General features: G+C 41.0%; 1 long non-coding RNA gene across 1 annotated transcript in view; it reads right to left on the bottom strand.

The window, feature by feature from the left end:
* The window catches only part of LOC135112727 (uncharacterized), a 106,708-nt gene that overhangs the window by 36,313 nt on the left and 52,895 nt on the right, over window positions 1–17,500 (bottom strand). The window contains exon 3 of the long non-coding RNA XR_010274548.1: window positions 8,662–8,696. This is a non-coding gene — a long non-coding RNA (uncharacterized LOC135112727). The remainder of the gene's footprint in view (window positions 1–8,661; window positions 8,697–17,500) is intronic.

The raw sequence follows: 17,500 nt of genomic DNA, 5'->3' as shown, positions 1-17,500 counted from the left end.
AATCCAACGAAACCTAGCTTAACCTAACCACCCATAGCATAACCTAACCTAACCTAACCTAACCTAACGTAACCTAACCTAACAACCTAACATAACCCAACCAACTTAACCCAACCCAACTCAACCCAAGCTAACTTAACCCAACCCAACCTAACCTAAGATCATGAGCAAAATAAGAGAAGCTAGAACAAAAAGCCATCAGACCTACACGTGGCAGTCCCTGTATAAAACACACCTATCTATGCCCACTATCATTCCTACCTGTAAACTTGTCCAATCCTTTAAAAGCTTCCTATCGACTCGTCACTAACAGCTGATTTTTTTTTTTTTTTTTTTAGTCTATTCCATTTGTCTATATATTGGAGAACCACTTTTTCTTCTATATTTTTTCCTCTTCAACATTCTACTGACAATACAAGTAAACGATTTTCCCCATTATTTCTACTTTTCCCTTTATTCTAGTGTTCCGTGCCTACTTTTCGCCTTTATTCTAGTATCCTTTGCCTACTCTTCCCTTTATTCTGGTGTTCCTGCTTCCATTCCCCTTTATACCTTTATTCTGGTGTCCCTTGCCTACTTTTTTCCCTTTATTTTAGTCCCTGCTTTCGTCCCCTGCCATCTGCATTTCCCTCCCGCCTCTGGTACGGTTCCCTCCCCTGCCGCCTTTGTCCCGCCGCTTCCTCAGTGCGTGCCGTGACCAAGCGTGACAGGGGTTAGCATTTTTAGAAACACCCGCTCCTCCTCACGCTTTCGTGCGCAAATCTTTCACGTTTTGCGCAAATCTTGACACAGAAACACCACTTCATGTTTTCTTTTCTTTTCTTTCTTTTCTCTCAGTTCTCTGGCTTCAAATTAATCCAAGGAATAGTTGCAGCGAGTAAACTTTTCATGTCCAGCAATAAAAAGGACACGAATACCGGAGCAAGCAATGGAAAGAAATAGAATCATTCATCACATCAATAAATAAATTAATAAATACGAGAGTGAGTTTGTTTGTGATTCAGGTTCATTCCCGTCACATATTTTCTAATTTTACACCGATACCATGTTTGTTTTGTTGTTGTTGTTGTTGTTGTTGTTAATTTTTGTTACTATTTCAACGTTCACTTCCATAAACATGAAATATGCAAAACGCCTCACTCTGTCATGAAAGGCACAGCGCTTCATGATATAAAATAATTACTCCGGGACAGATACATTAAATACAAAGCTGACTTATGTAAAACTGACCTCGACCCAAAATATCACCTTTTTAAAATTTCACCTGATTGTATAATTAGTGATACACCCACCCCCAACAGGACAGCGCGTCAGGTGTGGTGCAAAGGCTTGACAGGTGTAGCATGTGGTGGGTGTTCCACAGGTGTAGGGAAATCAGGAATAGGTGTAGATTGAAAGGTGTGTCAGGTAAGGTGTGTGACAGATTTCATTTATCTTTTTAATAACTAAGGGTGTAGCGTGGTGTAGTGGTGGGTTTGGTGAGTGTTACACAGGTGAAAGGGAGTCAGCTGTGGTTGTCGATTCAAAGGTGTATGAGGTAAAGTGTGTGACGTTCAGATTTTTTTTTTCTTACAATTAAAAGTGTAGGCAGGTATAGTAGTGAATGTGCAGTAGCTATTAAACACAGACACACAGACACAGACACACACACACACACACACACACACACACACACACACACACACACACACACACCTTTCCTTCCACAAGAGTCCACAGAAGGGGGCAAGAACCTCACTCCACTCTTCCTCCCCTTTCTGCTTCCCCTCGTGTACCTTCCCCCTCCCCTCAGTTCCCCTCACCTCCCCTCGTGCCAGGTGAATAGCTAAGCTGACATAGTAATCAAGTGAGGCGAGGTGACAGGTAACGGCTGCTATACGCAAACTATGCACGCAACGCACGCAAGCCGCACACGCACGCAACACACACGTAAATTGCTTGATTAGGACGGAGGAGTTGACACCAGATAATTTCAAAGGTTTAAAGCTTCCGACAAGGCGCAATGGAGGAGGAGGAGGAGGAGGAGGAGGAGGAGGAGGAGGAGGAGGAGGAGGAGGAGTACAAAGAGAGAGGAATAAAGGGGAAAGGTGAGAGAAAAGGTGCACTAAAAAGTAAATGCCTCAAAGAAGTAGGAGAGAACGATGGCTAAGGGAAAGAGTAAGAATTAAAGGAAAAGGAAGAAGAGAAAAGCGAAAGAAAGGAGATAAGAAGGAACAGAAGTGAAACCCATGTGCAAAGGAAGAAAGATGAAAATGAAAATAAGAACTCGAGAAGAGTTGAGATAAGAAAGAGAAAGAGAACGGGAAGGTAAGAGAAAATGAGGAAGAAAAAGAGACACAAGATAGAAGTAAAAAAGGAAAGAATAAAAAACGTGCAAAGACGAAGAAACAATAAAAAGCAGAGACAAAGGAGGAACAAATGACAAAGAAAGGAGAAACTAACTCAAAACAAAAAGAAGAGGCGGAGAAAACATGAGAAGGTAAGGAAAAGGAAAGACATGAAACAGGGGGCGAGAAAATTAGGTACGAATTACTGAAAGAGAACAAAGAGGAGGAAGATAAAGAAGAGAAAACGACACACGGAAGAGAATCAACCTTTCAGTAGGGAGGAGAGGAAAAGAGGAGGAGGAGGAGGAGGAGGAGGAGGAGAAAGGAAAGAAAATGAAAGTGCTCAAGGAAGAGGAAAACGGAAATTGACGAGGAAACAAAGAGGAAAGCTTTTATGGGGAAGAGGAAGAGGCAATGAGGAGAAACCGGCAGAGGAAAATGCCAAAAAGGATAAAAAGTATGAAGGAATAATGGAATAAACTGTGTCTGCATGAGAGAGAGAGAGAGAGAGAGAGAGAGAGAGAGAGAGAGAGAGAGAGAGAGAGAGAGAGAGAGAGAGATTCAACAAAGAAAAGCATGAAAATGAGAAAAAAATTACTTGAATCAGAAAAAAAGTGATAAGGAGAAATTTGACGTCATTTTCATATTTCCAAAAAACTAAAAAATAAGAGAGAATAATAATAAAAAGAAGCCATAACAAAACATGACTAAAGAAGGAAAAACATGAACTAGAAATAAAGTGTGTGTGTGTGTGTGTCTGTGTGTGTGTGTGTGTGTGTGTGTGTGTGTGTGTGTGTGTGTGTGTGTGTGTGTGTGTGTCACTTACATGCATACGTACACACGAGGGGGTCGCGAAAAGTGTCATAATTAGACGTTACAAACTCCATTATTCCATTATTATTATCTCCCCACCGTTACGATGTTCTCAGAAGAATATTTCACACAGCAAAATGTCTCTTGTAAGGAAAGAACATGTGTGCATTATCTGATAAAATTTTTGAGTGAAATTTTTTTTACTATTTCTTAAAGTCAGGACCTAGAAAAAAAATTTGCGATTGAAAATTTTGTTTCAGATTTATAGAATTTTAAAACATGAAAATTAAAAAAGAAATATCGATATAAAAATTTTACATCGATCAATATTTTTTTATTTTTTTTATTTTGTTTAAAAGTGCAATGCTGATATAGTCAAATATTATTTTCTACTGACCCTTCCTATGAACTCAAATGAATATATGACATACACATAATGCCTCTCTTTTTGTAAGGAACATATTTACATTTAACAGATAAAAAAAATATATATATATATATTGAATTTTTTCAAGGTACGGACCGGGAAAAAGTACAGTCTTTACGATAAAGAAAATTTCTTTCAGAATTACAAAACTTTAAAACATGATGAGTGGAAAAGGCTGGTATGAAAAATGATATCAATAAAGTGTGATTTTGTATATTATTTCAAATTTTGTTTCAAAGTGAAATGTTAGCAATGTCAACTACTATTATCTACGCACCAATTATTCAGACGTGTGTGTGTGTGTGTGTGTGTGTGTGTGTGTGTGTGTGTGTGTGTGTCTCTCTCTCTCTCTCTCTCTCTCTCTCTCTCCTCTCTCTCTCTCTCTCTCTCTCTCTCTCTCTCTACAACCAAGGTGGGAGAGATAAGCCAGGTAAGGACAGGTAAAATGGAGATAAGCAGGTAAGGAAGGAGATATGGGATGGAGAGAGGAAGGAAAAGGATGGAAGAGGGTAGAGGGGGAGGGACGGAGGAGTGGTAGCATTAAATAAGTAGGCAGGTAGAGATGTAGGTAGGTAAATGGAAGGTAATGGGTGAGAGGGGAGGGAAGGAGGGGAGGGAGGGGAAGAAGGGGGGAAAGAGGAAGAATGAGGGTGAGGAACCGTGATGAGGGGTAGTGATTGAGAGGGGAAAGAAACGAGATAGGCAGGAAAAGAGGGAAGGTTGAGAGTTAGAGAGGGAAAAAAAGGAAAAAAGCTGGAAATATAAAATGACAGAAGGTTCAGTTAAAAGGAAAAAATTAAGGAAAGGAATTAAATAAAGGAAAATACTGAAAATATAGAAATGAAGGGGAAATGATAGACAGAGGCGGTGGAAGACGATGAAGGAGAGGAAATAGATTAATGAAGGAAAGGAAAAAGAGAAAGAAAAAAAGAAAAGGGAAAAAATGAAAATGAAAGGAGGAGAAGAGAAGAGTTAAGAAAAATGGGGAAGAGAAAAAAACACGAATACGGGGAAAAGCAGAAGAGGGAAAATAAGAGGAGAAGAGGAAAGAAACGGTGGGAGATAAACAAAGAAATGAGGGAATCACGGAAGACGAAAGAGGAAAAAGAGAAAATTAATAGAATTACTGAAAATGAAGAGTAAGGGGAAGAAAAGGTCATGTGAGGGGAAGAATGTGTAACAAGAATATAACGAGAAGAAAGAGAGAAATGGAGAAGAAAAGAAAAGAGAACAATGAAAGAGGAAAATGGGAAATTGGGAGAGGAACAGAACAATGAGAGACGAGAAAGGGGGGAAATAAGGAGAGGAAGGGAAGGGAAAGGAAAGGAGAGGGAAAAGAGGGAAAGAAATAGAAAAATGAGACGAGAGAAGAGAAAATAGCTAAAAAGAAGAGTGAGAGAAGAGAGAGGAAATAGGGGGAGGAAGTGAACAGTAAAGGAAGAGAAGGGAATAAGGAAAAGAAGACAACAGTGAAGAAATAGAGGGAAATAGGGAAAAACGACAGTGAGGGGAAAGAGGGAAACAAGGAAAGAAAGAGAACAGTGTGGGGAAAAAGGGAAATAGGAAAAGAGAACACTAAGGGAAAAATAGGAAGGGAAAAAAAGCGGTGAGAGGAAAGGAGAGAGTGGAGAGGGGAAGAGAGGGGGGAAGTACACGAGAACACCCCATAAATACTTGCTATCGAGTGTGGTGGGGGGCGACTCTCCCTCCTTTCCCCTCTCCCACTTGCTCTCACACTCCCTCCCCCCATCAAGCAATCCTTACATCCCCTTCCTCTCTCCCTCCTCTTCTGTCCTATCCTCTCTGTCCCCTTTACTCTCTCCTGTTCCTTCTCCCCCTTTTTTCTCTTTTCCCTCACATCCTTTCTATTTTGTCTTATCCTCCCATTTTCCTACTTTTTCCTCCTCCTCCTCCTCCTCCTCCTCCTCCTCTTCCTCCACCACCTCACCCTGCTCCTCCTCCTCTTCCTCGTCACTATCATCGTATTTTTCTTCCTCTTCTTTTTTTTTCCTTCCTCCTCCTCCTCCTCCTCCTCCTCCTCCTCATGAAGTAATACAAAAAACGTGAAAGAATACATGATCTTTTTTATGTATTGAAAAAAAAAACAGCTAAGGACAAAAAGTAAACAAACAAATAAATAAATAAGAAAGAAAAAGAAAAATACATAAGACAAGAAAACTAAACGATAAAGAACAGTGGTGAAGCAATAACTGAAGCAATACAAGAACTACAAAACTACAAAAAAAAAAACGGAATAACGGAGAACGACGATGAAGCAACATAATGAAAACAAAAAAAAACAAACACAAAAAAAAGAATCTAAACCCTACAGAGCAACAGTGAAGCAATACACGAGGCAATACAAACACACACAAAAAAAAATTACCAAACAATAAAACATAAAACAACGACGATGAAGCAACACAAAATAAACACAAGAACACACATACAACACACAAACATTTCATCATAACCTTGAAGTGCTGACGAAACACCGCCTGTCTAAATCTGTCCGTCTGTCTGTCTGTCCATCTGTTTATGAACCACTGTATCGCTGACCCGCTAATCAATAAATAACACACATACAAGCGTGAATATCAATAGTAAATGAAGATCGGCTTGCGTGGCGGCGTATATTAAAGTGGTAACGAACGCAATGATATATGAATGTTAATACTGTGAAAGCCAGCTGCTATTTGCCTGGTCAAACATCAAATAAAGTTAATATTGAAACTATCACTCACAGGCTAAACTAGAAATTATATAAATGCCATCATGAGGGACAAAATATTAACCTCCTGTTACTGCTCACACTTTTTTGCGCCAATTATATATCGGTGGAATGGAATAGGAAGAGTTCTGATGGTTAACAAAGGGGAGGTTGAATTATATGAGGGAATAATATCATAGAGAAATTATGGTGGTTGGAATTCCGGTGTGTAACGAAGGGATGTTGAATCATAAGTAAGAGGGAACTGTTTATCACTGCTTTTGATTGTTTTCTGATTCAAGATGTTTACAGTATAGTAGAAAATGTGGATGTTGCCCGAAAGAGTTCTAATGATTAACAAAGGGAAAGTTGATATATAAGTAATAGAAAATGGTCTATTACTTTTTTTTTTATGTTTTCCTCATACCAGTGCAGTATGATAAAATAAATAGTATAAGTTGACTTCAAAAAAAAAAATGAGGAAAAATAAATTCCCACAAATTTCGGCGTTTTTTTATAATCATGAAATCATATAAAACATAAAAGAGGTCAGGTGTGAAAATTTCGAAACATTTAACCATACGCAACAATTTTTTTTTTTTTTTTTCCATTACTAGTGCTTTCTTCCTTCCAGAATGTCAGTCCACAATATATTATTTAAACGGTTACATACGAAAGAATAGTTTATCGCTATTCATTTTACTTTCCTCCAAACAAAATACAAGTAAAATTAAAAAGAGATTATTCAATGCCAATCCTGGAGGAGCAGAATTTTTCGCTACTTTTACCTCTCTAGGCTCAAAACACCAATAACATCAAATACAAAGATCACTCAAGTGTTTATTGAGGAAGACCAGAATCATAAACCCCAAGATTAAAAAGATATACAAAACAATCCTACCTTTAATCCTCAATGTAATCCACCAGATATAAAGATCGAAGATAACAGGTCACTCACCCGAATATTTAACCTCAGATGAACAGAATCTTAAACGACACGAAAAAAAAAGACCCACAATTTATTCCCATAAATCCACAACTACAGAGACAAAAGCTAGCAAGTCCACTCACCTCAATATTTCACCTGAACCTTCAAACGCCATAAAATTGAGGATCAAGACCCAAATTACTAAGAAATCCAGACAATTAAAAATAAATAAATAAATAAATAGAACGTTTGACCTGACGACACTTGTTGTTCAATTAACTAAACCCACTGACGATTCCACCGAGACAAAATACAACTTCTGACACTAAAATGCTTGAATTACTTGGCCACTCCTATTCCTGGCAGTGGTATCTGATAATTATACTCTATATCACCTCCAGTTAAAATGCTTGAATTACTTGGCCACTCCTATTCCTGGCAGTGGTATCTGATAATTATACTCTACATCAGCTCCAGTACTAATGAGATCAAATAACCTGTGATTGCTGCCGTCAGTTACTTCAAATGAATAAACCTATAGACGATTCTTCAGTTTAGTTTGTTACCATATCCTATTTTAACTCGTATCTTGAACTTTCTATTTATCAACTAGGATCAGATATTTCAACAGCTAAAGGGGCAGAGACACAAAAAATATCTCCTCTGTCTATTTTTTCCAGCAGTAATCCCCGAAGTGACCCAGACAGCACGATGCACGCGGGTTCATTGAGGTGCACTGGCTCAACCTTTGCGTCACGCCGCCCACCCATTTAATGCTCAGCCAGATTCACAGATTAACGCGAACGCCTCTCCACGGATAGACAGCGAAGTGAGGCGTGGCAGAAGCTTAACTCACTGAAAACGAAGTGCTCCACTAACGAAAAAAAGTAATTCAGGGATTGTGTTGGCTCTACTCGAAGAAAACTGAGGTGTTGCACTTGCTCTGCTCAAAGAAAATGGTGAAGTGTTGTTCGTGTTCTATAATAATGTATTAAAAATTGAGGGTTTGGGCGCGACGTGACTTATCCCAGAACACTAAAAAAAAGTTAATATTCTAGATCTTACTTCTAATGGCACCGTGGTCTTGTTATTAATTTGTAAATCAAGACAATTTACTGTGCAAAAATATAACTAGGGCACGAAAAGTCTGAACTACAATGTCACCACTTCTGTCAAATTAGTATTAGAAAAGGACAAATATGGGAAATTCCGACTGAGTATTCGAAAATGTAAAAACGATAGAAAAGATCTGAATTACAATGTCATCTTTTTCGGTGCCATGTATAAGAAACAGACGAATATACGAAAGACGAGTTTAAGAAAGTACAGAAATGAAAGACTGTCAGAGGTGCCTCGAAAACATAATCTTGAACGTGCACTGTATGATTTTACCAGGTTTGAGAAGCGAAAATATTCAAAGGGTGAACTCAAGAAAGTGTTGAATTTGTACACTCACCCATCCCGGAAGCTCCCTCCACTCGCCTCTCTAATCTGCAAAGAAATGAGAGAGAAACATCACATTATCAGATCACATCTTAATCCACTTGCATGTTCAGTAATTTCACATCGCCATCAGGTATAATAATCTTCACTTTTATCGTGTCCAGGAATGCTCGATTTGTGGTGAACTCTCTACACGTAATGTCACGAAATGTCTTGCTTATGAGTCCAGTTTTCTCTTTTCCTGGGTTCCCATTTACTTGTTAAGATAAAATTGAATATTAAAACCTACAATAGAATTTCAAAACAGAATAAAACGTAATCAGAGAGAGAGAGAGAGAGAGAGAGAGAGAGAGAGAGAGAGAGAGAGAGAGAGAGAGAGAGAGAGAGAAACATCGACTAAGATAAGAATATTCTATTGGATTAACACGAATTCATTAAACTTACTCTCCTAAATTCCCTTACTAAAACAGCCTTTCTCTCTCTCTCTCTCTCTCTCTCTCTCTCTCTCTCTCTCTCTCTCTCTCTCTCTCTCTCTCTCTCTCTCTCTCTCTCTCTCTCTCTCTCTCTCTCTCTCTCTCTCTCTCTCTCTCTCTCTCTCAATCACCACAACCCACAACCACCACAAAATCTCCAACAACTACCATTCCCATCCTTCCCACCCCCTCTCCCCACCCACATCAATCCATCAGTGGGGGAGGAGAGGGTGGGGTGTCGCGGCTGGAGTCATCAATCAGGCGACCAATCAGCGGGCAGACTGGCGATGGCGTCACGAGATGGGCGGTGATTGGCGGGTGTGTGTGGGCCTCCCCTCTCTCTGATTACTTTTTAATTCAATTTCACATGAATGATACGTAGGGAGACAGGGCCATTACCATAAGGGCTCGGGTATAATGGTCCCCCCTCCCCTTAGCGTACTCTGGCTCCTGCTCCTCCGTTTTCTTTCTGCTCCCCACCAGAAAGAAAAAAAGAAAATGTTATCAAGTGAAAAATGAGACATAAGAGAGAGAGGATAGGGAAGGAAATAGGAAGGGAAGTAGGGAAGAAGTATTCATAAATATATTTTGTCTGGTTTTGTTTCTCTCTCTCTCTCTCTCTCTCTCTCTCTCTCTCTCTCTCTCTCTCTCTCTCTCTCTCTCTCTCTCTCTCTGCTCCTCCTCAGGAAATCTAATTATGTGTTGAAATGTTCTTTTATCGCTCCAGCCGAGGAAAATAAAAAAGTAAAAAAAAGTCCTATTAAATCAACAGAAAACGAGAAGAGGGGCTTAGGTACTTTGAAGAAAATATATGGTTTTTATCGGTAACTAACATAAACCTTTCAATTTTCACACGAGGGCCAACATTGCTATTACGAGCTATTAAAAAAAAAAACTAGTACTTATCTGTCTCCCATTCACTATCATTTGCTACCATTATCACCTCACAACACGCCAGAAACCTCCCATATTCCCATTCCCATTATTAACACCCTTTTGTGCCATTCCAAACACTACCACCACCACCACCACCATTACCACTATTACAACTTCACAAGCATAACAACATTTATCGTCATTATCTCCGGCGTTCTGCAGTACCAGTCATTATCACGTATTCATTACTCTCTCTCTCTCTCTCTCTCTCTCTCTCTCTCTCTCTCTCTCTCTCTCTCTCTCTCTCTCTCTCTCTCTCTCTCTCTCTCTCTCTGTACTAAAAGCTCTACTGGATCAATGAGAATTAAGAACAGAAGAACAAGTTTCCAGATGTCACCACATTAACATCTATAACGCTCTCTCTCTCTCTCTCTCTCTCTCTCTCTCTCTCTCTCTCTCTCTCTCTCTCTCTCTCTCTCTCTCTCTCTCTCTGGTGTGTGTGTGTGTGTGTGTGTGTGTGTGTGTGTGTGTGTGTGTGTGTGTGTGTGTGTGTGTGTTTCAATTTTTGTTTCTACATCCATGTACACATTTGCATGTATGTGTGTGTGTATGTATGTATGTATGCGTAGGTTTGTATTTCTATTTTGGTTTACGACTATTTGATGGCTCTCTCTCTCTCTCTCTCTCTCTCTCTCTCTCTCTCTCTCTCTCTCTCTCTCTCTCTCTCTCTCTCTCTCTCTCTCTCTCTCTCTCTCTCTCTAACTTTATTTCCCCTTCCATCACTTACTTTATTCCTCTCTCTATCTCTTCTTCTCTCTCACTCATTCCCTCTATCATCATATTCTCCATAATTCTCTTCACTCCTCCCTTTCTTCCTCCCCTTTCATCCTTTCCTCCTTAACTTCCTTCTATCTCATTTCCTCCCTTCCCTTTTTCCCTTGCTTCCCTTCCCCCAATCATCAGTTTCTCACAATTTTCTTAACTCCTTCCCTCCTTATTCCTTTCTTTTACTTGTCTGTCTCTTCCTCTCCTCTCCTTTCCTTCCTTTCCTCAATTATAATCTTTATTGCAGTCTTTTATTTTTGTTTACTTTCAGTCAATTTTCTCTTCTCCCATCTTCAATAATTTCTTTGTCATTTTTTTCTTGTCCTTCGTTTATTCACAAATGCCTTACTTTTTTATTTATTTCCTCTTTATTTTCTCTTTTCTCTCACTTTTTTATCCTTTCTATTCCTCCCTTCCTCTTTCTTATCCTATTCCTCCTCTTACCGATCTTTTTTTCTTTTATCCTTTCTTCCCTTCACTCCTTATCACTTCCATTCCTTCTTTCTTACTTCTTTCATTTCCCTTCCTTTCCTTTCCTTCACTCTTCTCCCTTTGATTCCTCCTCTCTTTATCCTTCCAACCTTTTCCCTTCCTTTCCTTCTCTCCTTCTTCCTCATCCCTTCCATTTCTCTATCACTCATTCTCCTTTCCTCCTCCTTATTCCTCCTTTCCTTCATTCTTCCCCCTCCAATTTCTCCTATCCTTCTTATATTTCCCTTCCTTTAATTTTCTCCTTTCTTACCCCTTTCCATTTCTCCCTTCCTCTTTCTTACCCCTCTCTCCTTTCCCCTCCTTTCTTTTTTTCCCTCCTCCTTTCTTCACCCCTCTACCATTTCACCTCCTGCTTCCATTTCCTTCCCTCCTTCAGTACCTCCCCCCACACCTTTCCTCTTGCTTGTCCCTTCTCCGTTCTCGTTTTCCTTCCTTTGCTTTCCTTCCCTTCCCTTCCTGCGCACCTTCCCTCATGCAAACGCGAAGCATTACGAAATATTGCAACCAGGCACTTTCTTTGTCGCCTTCCTTTTGCACTAAATCACACCAAAGACTTTAGCATTTTTCCGATGGCATGTTGGACCAGGTGTGATTATTACAGGTGAGGGAGGAGGAGGAGGAGTAGGAGGAGGAGGAGGAGGAGGAGGAGGAGGAGAACAGACATAAAGAGAAGTAATGTAAGATATTGAAGAGAAACATTACAAGAGAGAGAAAGGAGAATAAAGAGGGGAATGGATGGAGATGAGAGAGAGAGAGAGAGAGAGAGAGAGAGAGAGAGAGAGAGAGAGAGAGAGAGAGAGAGAGAGAGAGAAATACGACAGGAATATGAAGAATGGAGAGACTGAGGAGGAGGAAAAGTTACGAACAGGAAATTAAAGTAAGGAGGAAAATAGGAAGATAAAAGCAAATAAGGAGAAAGAGGAGGAGGAGGAGGAAGAAACAAACCTGGGAGAGAAAGAGGAAGTACAGCACGAGTATGTAGTCTCTCTCTCTCTCTCTCTCTCTCTCTCTCTCTCTCTCTCTCTCTCTCTCTCTCTCTCTCTCTCTCTCTCTCTCTCTCTCTCTCTCTCTCTCTGTGGGCGTGTGACTTGTGACGAGCATTTGTTACGCTCCTCAGGCCGTTACCAACACATCGTTACTCAGAGGTGGCGGTGGTGTTACTCCCTCCCCTCTCCCTCTCTCTCTCTCCCTCTCCTTCCCTCTCATTCCCTCTCCCTCTCTGTCCCTTGCTTGTTGTGGTGGTGGTGGTGGTAGTGGTGGTGGAGAGCTGATGAGTTTGCCTTCTCTCTCTCTCTCTCTCTCTCTCTCTCTCTCTCTCTCTCTCTCTCTCTCTCTCTCTCTCTCTCTCTCTCTCTCTCTCTCTCTCTCTCTCTCTCTCTCTCTCTCTTTTTCTGTGTGTGTGTGGGGGGGAGGGGCAGTCGAGAGAGAGAGAGAGAGAGAGAGAGAGAGAGAGAGAGAGAGAGAGAGAGAGAGAGAGAGAGAGAGAGAGAGAGAGAGAGAGTGTGTGTGTGTGTGTGTGTGCTAAGAAACAGGTAACGTACGTGTGTGTGTGTGTGTGTGTGTGTGTGTGTGTGTGTGTGTGTGTGTGTGTGTGTGTGTGTGTGCGCGCGCGCGCGCGCGTAAGTTACTAGGTGAGTGGGTTCACAGGTAAGCAAGGTAAGTACAAGGCTGGGAGAGTAATAGCCAGGTGAGTAGAACATCAAGGTGGAGTAACAGGTGAGGGGAGAGTAGCAGGTGGAAGGAACAAGGTGGAGGGGCTGAAAATATGGAAGAAATGGAGAGAAAAAAAACTAACCTAACCTAACCTAGACAAGTGGAGGTAGATGGAGGTAATGGAGAGTGCCAAGTGGAGGGCATAGGTGGAGGAGGAAAAGTGGGACAAGATGGAGGTATTATAAAGTGCTGTTTGTGGTGGGTGGAGGCGACAAGTGGAGGCAGATGAAGGTGGTGAAGAGTCATAAGTGGACGCAGTAGGTAAAGGTAACACGTGGAGACAACAAGGTGGAGGAAGTAAAAAAAAAAAGTGGAGAAAATGAAGGAAAAAGGATGAAATGGAGATTGTAGTGGATGTGGACAAGTGGAGGAAGGTAGAGGTAGTGCTATGTGGAGGTCGTAGGTGGAGAAGGAAAAGGAGGAGGTAGTGGATGCAAGCGACAAGGTGGAGGTAGCGGAGTTAAGTGAAGATTGTAGGTGGATGAAGGTGGAAAGTAGTGCAGTGCTAAGTGGAGATCGTAGGTGGGGGTGGCAGGTGGAGGTGACATGTGGAGGTGGGTCAGTGAGATGAATGTTCGTGTTGCGTGACTCAAGTAGTAGCGAGACATCAAAGGCAGAGTGTGTGTGTGTGTGTGTGTGTGTGTGTGTGTGTGTGTGTGTGTGTGTGTGTGTGTGTGTGTGTGTGTAGGGAAGTGTTGGATCTACTGGTAGAAGAATGGAGGAAAAAGAACCTGGTATGGAGGAGGAGGAGGAGGAGGAGGAGGAGGAGGAGGAACAAAAAACAACAACAACAACAACAAAAACATAAACAACAACAACGATGACGACGAAGACAAACAAGAACAAACAAACAAATAAACAAAAAAGTAAAACAAAAAAAATAGAGAAGAAAGAAAAGGAAGAGGAGGAAGCAGGAAACTAAGAGGTAAGAAGTAGGAGGGAAGAAGTAAGAAGTAAGAGAGAGAGGTAGGAAGAACCTTAGTTAGCGTGTTGCGAGGCACTTCCTCACACCCTCAGCCAATACAACAAGGTGAGCGCTGATTGGCCAACACGAGTAGCTAAGACGCCCACTCATTGGCCCCTGAACCCCCGCCCAGCACCTAGCCAGCCAATGATAGACAGGGGTGCATTGCCAACCAGGCCCTTCATAAACCCGGTAAGAGGAAGAACAAGAACAAGAAGAAAAAAAGACGAAAAAAAGACATTATTTGCTATAAAAATTCAGGGTTGGAATACATTAGTGTGATTTGCAATGATTTTTTTCCTTCTTTTTTTCCTCTTTTTTTTTCTTGTTCACGCCGGAACAGAAGCATAAGTTAAGGTTAATGCGTCACGTGCCAGCGGGTGTCTCGGGGATTTAATCGCATTACCGCACGTGCTGATGAGTGAGGTTCGAACCCCGGTCCCCTCTAGACCTCCCCTAGCTCCTCACCACCGAGCCAGCACCTGGTGAGGCCGCGACCGAAGCAGGTGAGGAGAATGAGTTGGGTTACTTCATTGTGAGTTAAGAGAGGCTTGTGTGTGTATATAGACCAGGAGGAGGAGGAGGAGGAGGAGGAGGAGGAATAAGTATAGTTGCTGATTTGTTAGCGAGAGAGAGAGAGAGAGAGAGAGAGAGAGAGAGAGAGAGAGAGAGAGAGAGAGAGAGAGAGAGAGAGAGAGAGAGGGTAATGGAGCGAAAAGGCAAGAGAAAGGAAGGATTATGAAGGAGACTGAGCGGAGAACACGTTTGAAAGACTCTGATGAAATAATGCATACGTGAATAATCCTGTATGTGTGTGTATGTATGTATGTATGTATGTATGTACTGTACTCGTATTTGTATGTATGAATGAATGGACCATGAGTGATATGTATATTTGTAATCCTTCTTTGTATCGATTTTGAGTATTATTGTTATTCCTGTATTTTTGTGTTTATTTGTTAATTTTAGTTTGTGATTATTTTCTGTCAGTGCAAATATTGTCAACAACTTCCATGTTTTTTTTTTTTTTTTAACAATTCAAACATTCTTTGCATTTTTAACTTTTACATTTCCTGTTGATAATAAAATCCTTATCTTTTTATCTACCTACCGTTTATCTTTCTATCCATCTATCTATCATTCCGTTTATCAGTATCATGTTTTCGTATTTTCATGGGCAATAAAATATCTACTCGTACTAATCAGTCCATCAGTACCTTCAATTCTCCGTCTATCTGCTTATCAATACACAGCTGGGTTACAAACATGGCCGGGCAGACACAACATCCAGACAAGTGTTGATGATAAACTGAAAGGAAATCAGAGAAAATAAATAACCTAATGAATTAATTCGCTCATTACTCGGGAGAAAAATAATCATTGGTTAATTAAGAGAGAGAGAGAGAGAGAGAGAGAGAGAGAGAGAGAGAGAGAGAGAGAGAGAGAGAGAGAGAGAGAGAGCAATATTGACCACCAAGCTCTCATATTTCCACAAGTGTATTAGATGCACTTAATCCGAGTGATGCTCTCTCTCTCTCTCTCTCTCTCTCTCTCTCTCTCTCTCTCTCTCTCTCTCTCTCTCTCTCTCTCTCTCTCTCTCTCTCTCTCTCTCTCTCTCTCTCCTCACCATGTCTTCATCTCCTATAATCATCTCCCTTATTCTCTTTCTCCATATTACCTCCCTCATCCGCACTTTCCATTATCATCCTTATCTTCCCTCATTTATCTTTTTTTCTCTATCTCTTTTTCTGTTTCTCTCCCTCTCTCTGTCTTACCCTCAGCTTTTACACTCCACTACATCTACTTTCGTCTCTCTCTCTCTCTCTCTCTCTCTCTCTCTCTCTCTCTCTCTCTCTCTCTCTCTCTCTCTCTCTCTCTCTGGAGGTTATGATAAAATGAAAGTGGAAAATTTTCTTTATTATGAACACACCAATCTTATAAATTTTCCTTCAAAGTAAGAACAGAAATAAAGGAAAAAGGAGAAGAAAGGAAAGGAGACGAAAGAATATAGGAGAGAGAGGACAGAAGATAAAGGAAGGGGTAGGAAAAATGAGAGGATGGAAAGAAGGGGAAAAGAGGGAGGATACGAGATGGAGAGAAGAGAAGAGAAGAGAAAAGAGGGAAAAAGGAAGGGCTGGATGGAAAGCAGAGAAAAGAGAAATGATACGGGACTGATAAAGAAGAGGAAACGAAAAGAATGAAGAAGAAAAGCATGGAGAGAGAGAGAGAGAGAGAGAGAGAGAGAGAGAGAGAGAGAGAGAGAGAGAGAGAGAGAGAGAGAGAGAGAGAGAGAGAGAGAGAGAGCAAAACAGAAAAGATACAGAAAACCAAAACACACCAAGCAAAAATACTTAATAAAAAAAAATAAAATAAAAGAGAAGAAGAGAAAAAACAATAAATATAATATAAATGAAGACGAATCATGAAAAGAAAGTTAAATAAGATAGAAAAACAATAAAGACACACACACACACACACACACACACACACACACAACCGCCATCCCCAATCTAGACACATATATACACAGACACACACACAACTAAAGAGAGCCGACAGAGAGACAGACAGGTGGACAGGTAATGAGACAGGAGGAACCAGGGAAGACCCGAGGGCCATATTGGGGCTGTCACTCGCTGTCTCCGGGTGCCTTAAGACAGCAGTGACGGCTATTGGAGGCGGCGAGAGGAAGCAGACACGGAGGCAGGAGGGAAGGGAGGAAGGAGAGAGGGAGAAATGGATAAAGTGAAGGAATACTAGCGAAGGGAAGGGAAGGGAAGGAAAGGCAGGAATGAGAGAAATGGATAAAATGGAAGGGAAGGCAGGAGAGAGGAAAATGGGTAAAGGGAAGGATGGAGGGAAGGAATGAAGGAAGTGAGGAGGGAAAAGGAAGGAGAGATAAGGAAAGGGAAGAGAGGGAGGGAAGGTAAGGGAGGAAATGGAGGGTATAGGAAGGAGAGAAGGTGAGAAGAGTGACGAAAGCCAGAAAGAAAGATAAAAAGGAAGGAAGAAAGGAGAGGAGAGAAGAACGAAGAAAGCCAGATAGAAATAAGAGAAGGAAGAAAAAACAAAAAGAAGAAAGAAATGAGACTCTAAAAATCAAATAAAAACGAGGGAGAAAGGACAAGGAGGGGAAGGAAAATCGAAGACCAAGAGAAAGAAGGAAAAAAAGAAAAAAAGCCAAGAGGAAAGGAGAGGAGGAAAGGAGAGAAGGAAGAGGGGGAGAGACAGAACAACTAAATGTAATTATAAAACAAATCAAAATAACTCAGTCTTATGGTCCTAGCAGTCCATAATTTGAGGTGAAAACAACACTGATTAATTCACATTTCTCACACATACTTTCAGCACGCACCCACACCACCACCACCACCACCACCTCCACTAGTACTCCTACCACCACTACCATCACCACCACCACTACCATCACCACTACCACGCACCTCTTGATGTCAGACACCAACCACCACCTTCACCACCATAAATATCACCACCACCACCACTAACTT

This window comes from Scylla paramamosain, chromosome 24 (assembly GCF_035594125.1).
Source record: "Scylla paramamosain isolate STU-SP2022 chromosome 24, ASM3559412v1, whole genome shotgun sequence".
NCBI classification, from domain to species: Eukaryota; Metazoa; Arthropoda; class Malacostraca; order Decapoda; family Portunidae; genus Scylla; species Scylla paramamosain.
Note: the sequence above shows the minus strand (reverse complement) of the source record. Positions and strands in the feature narration are given on the sequence as shown.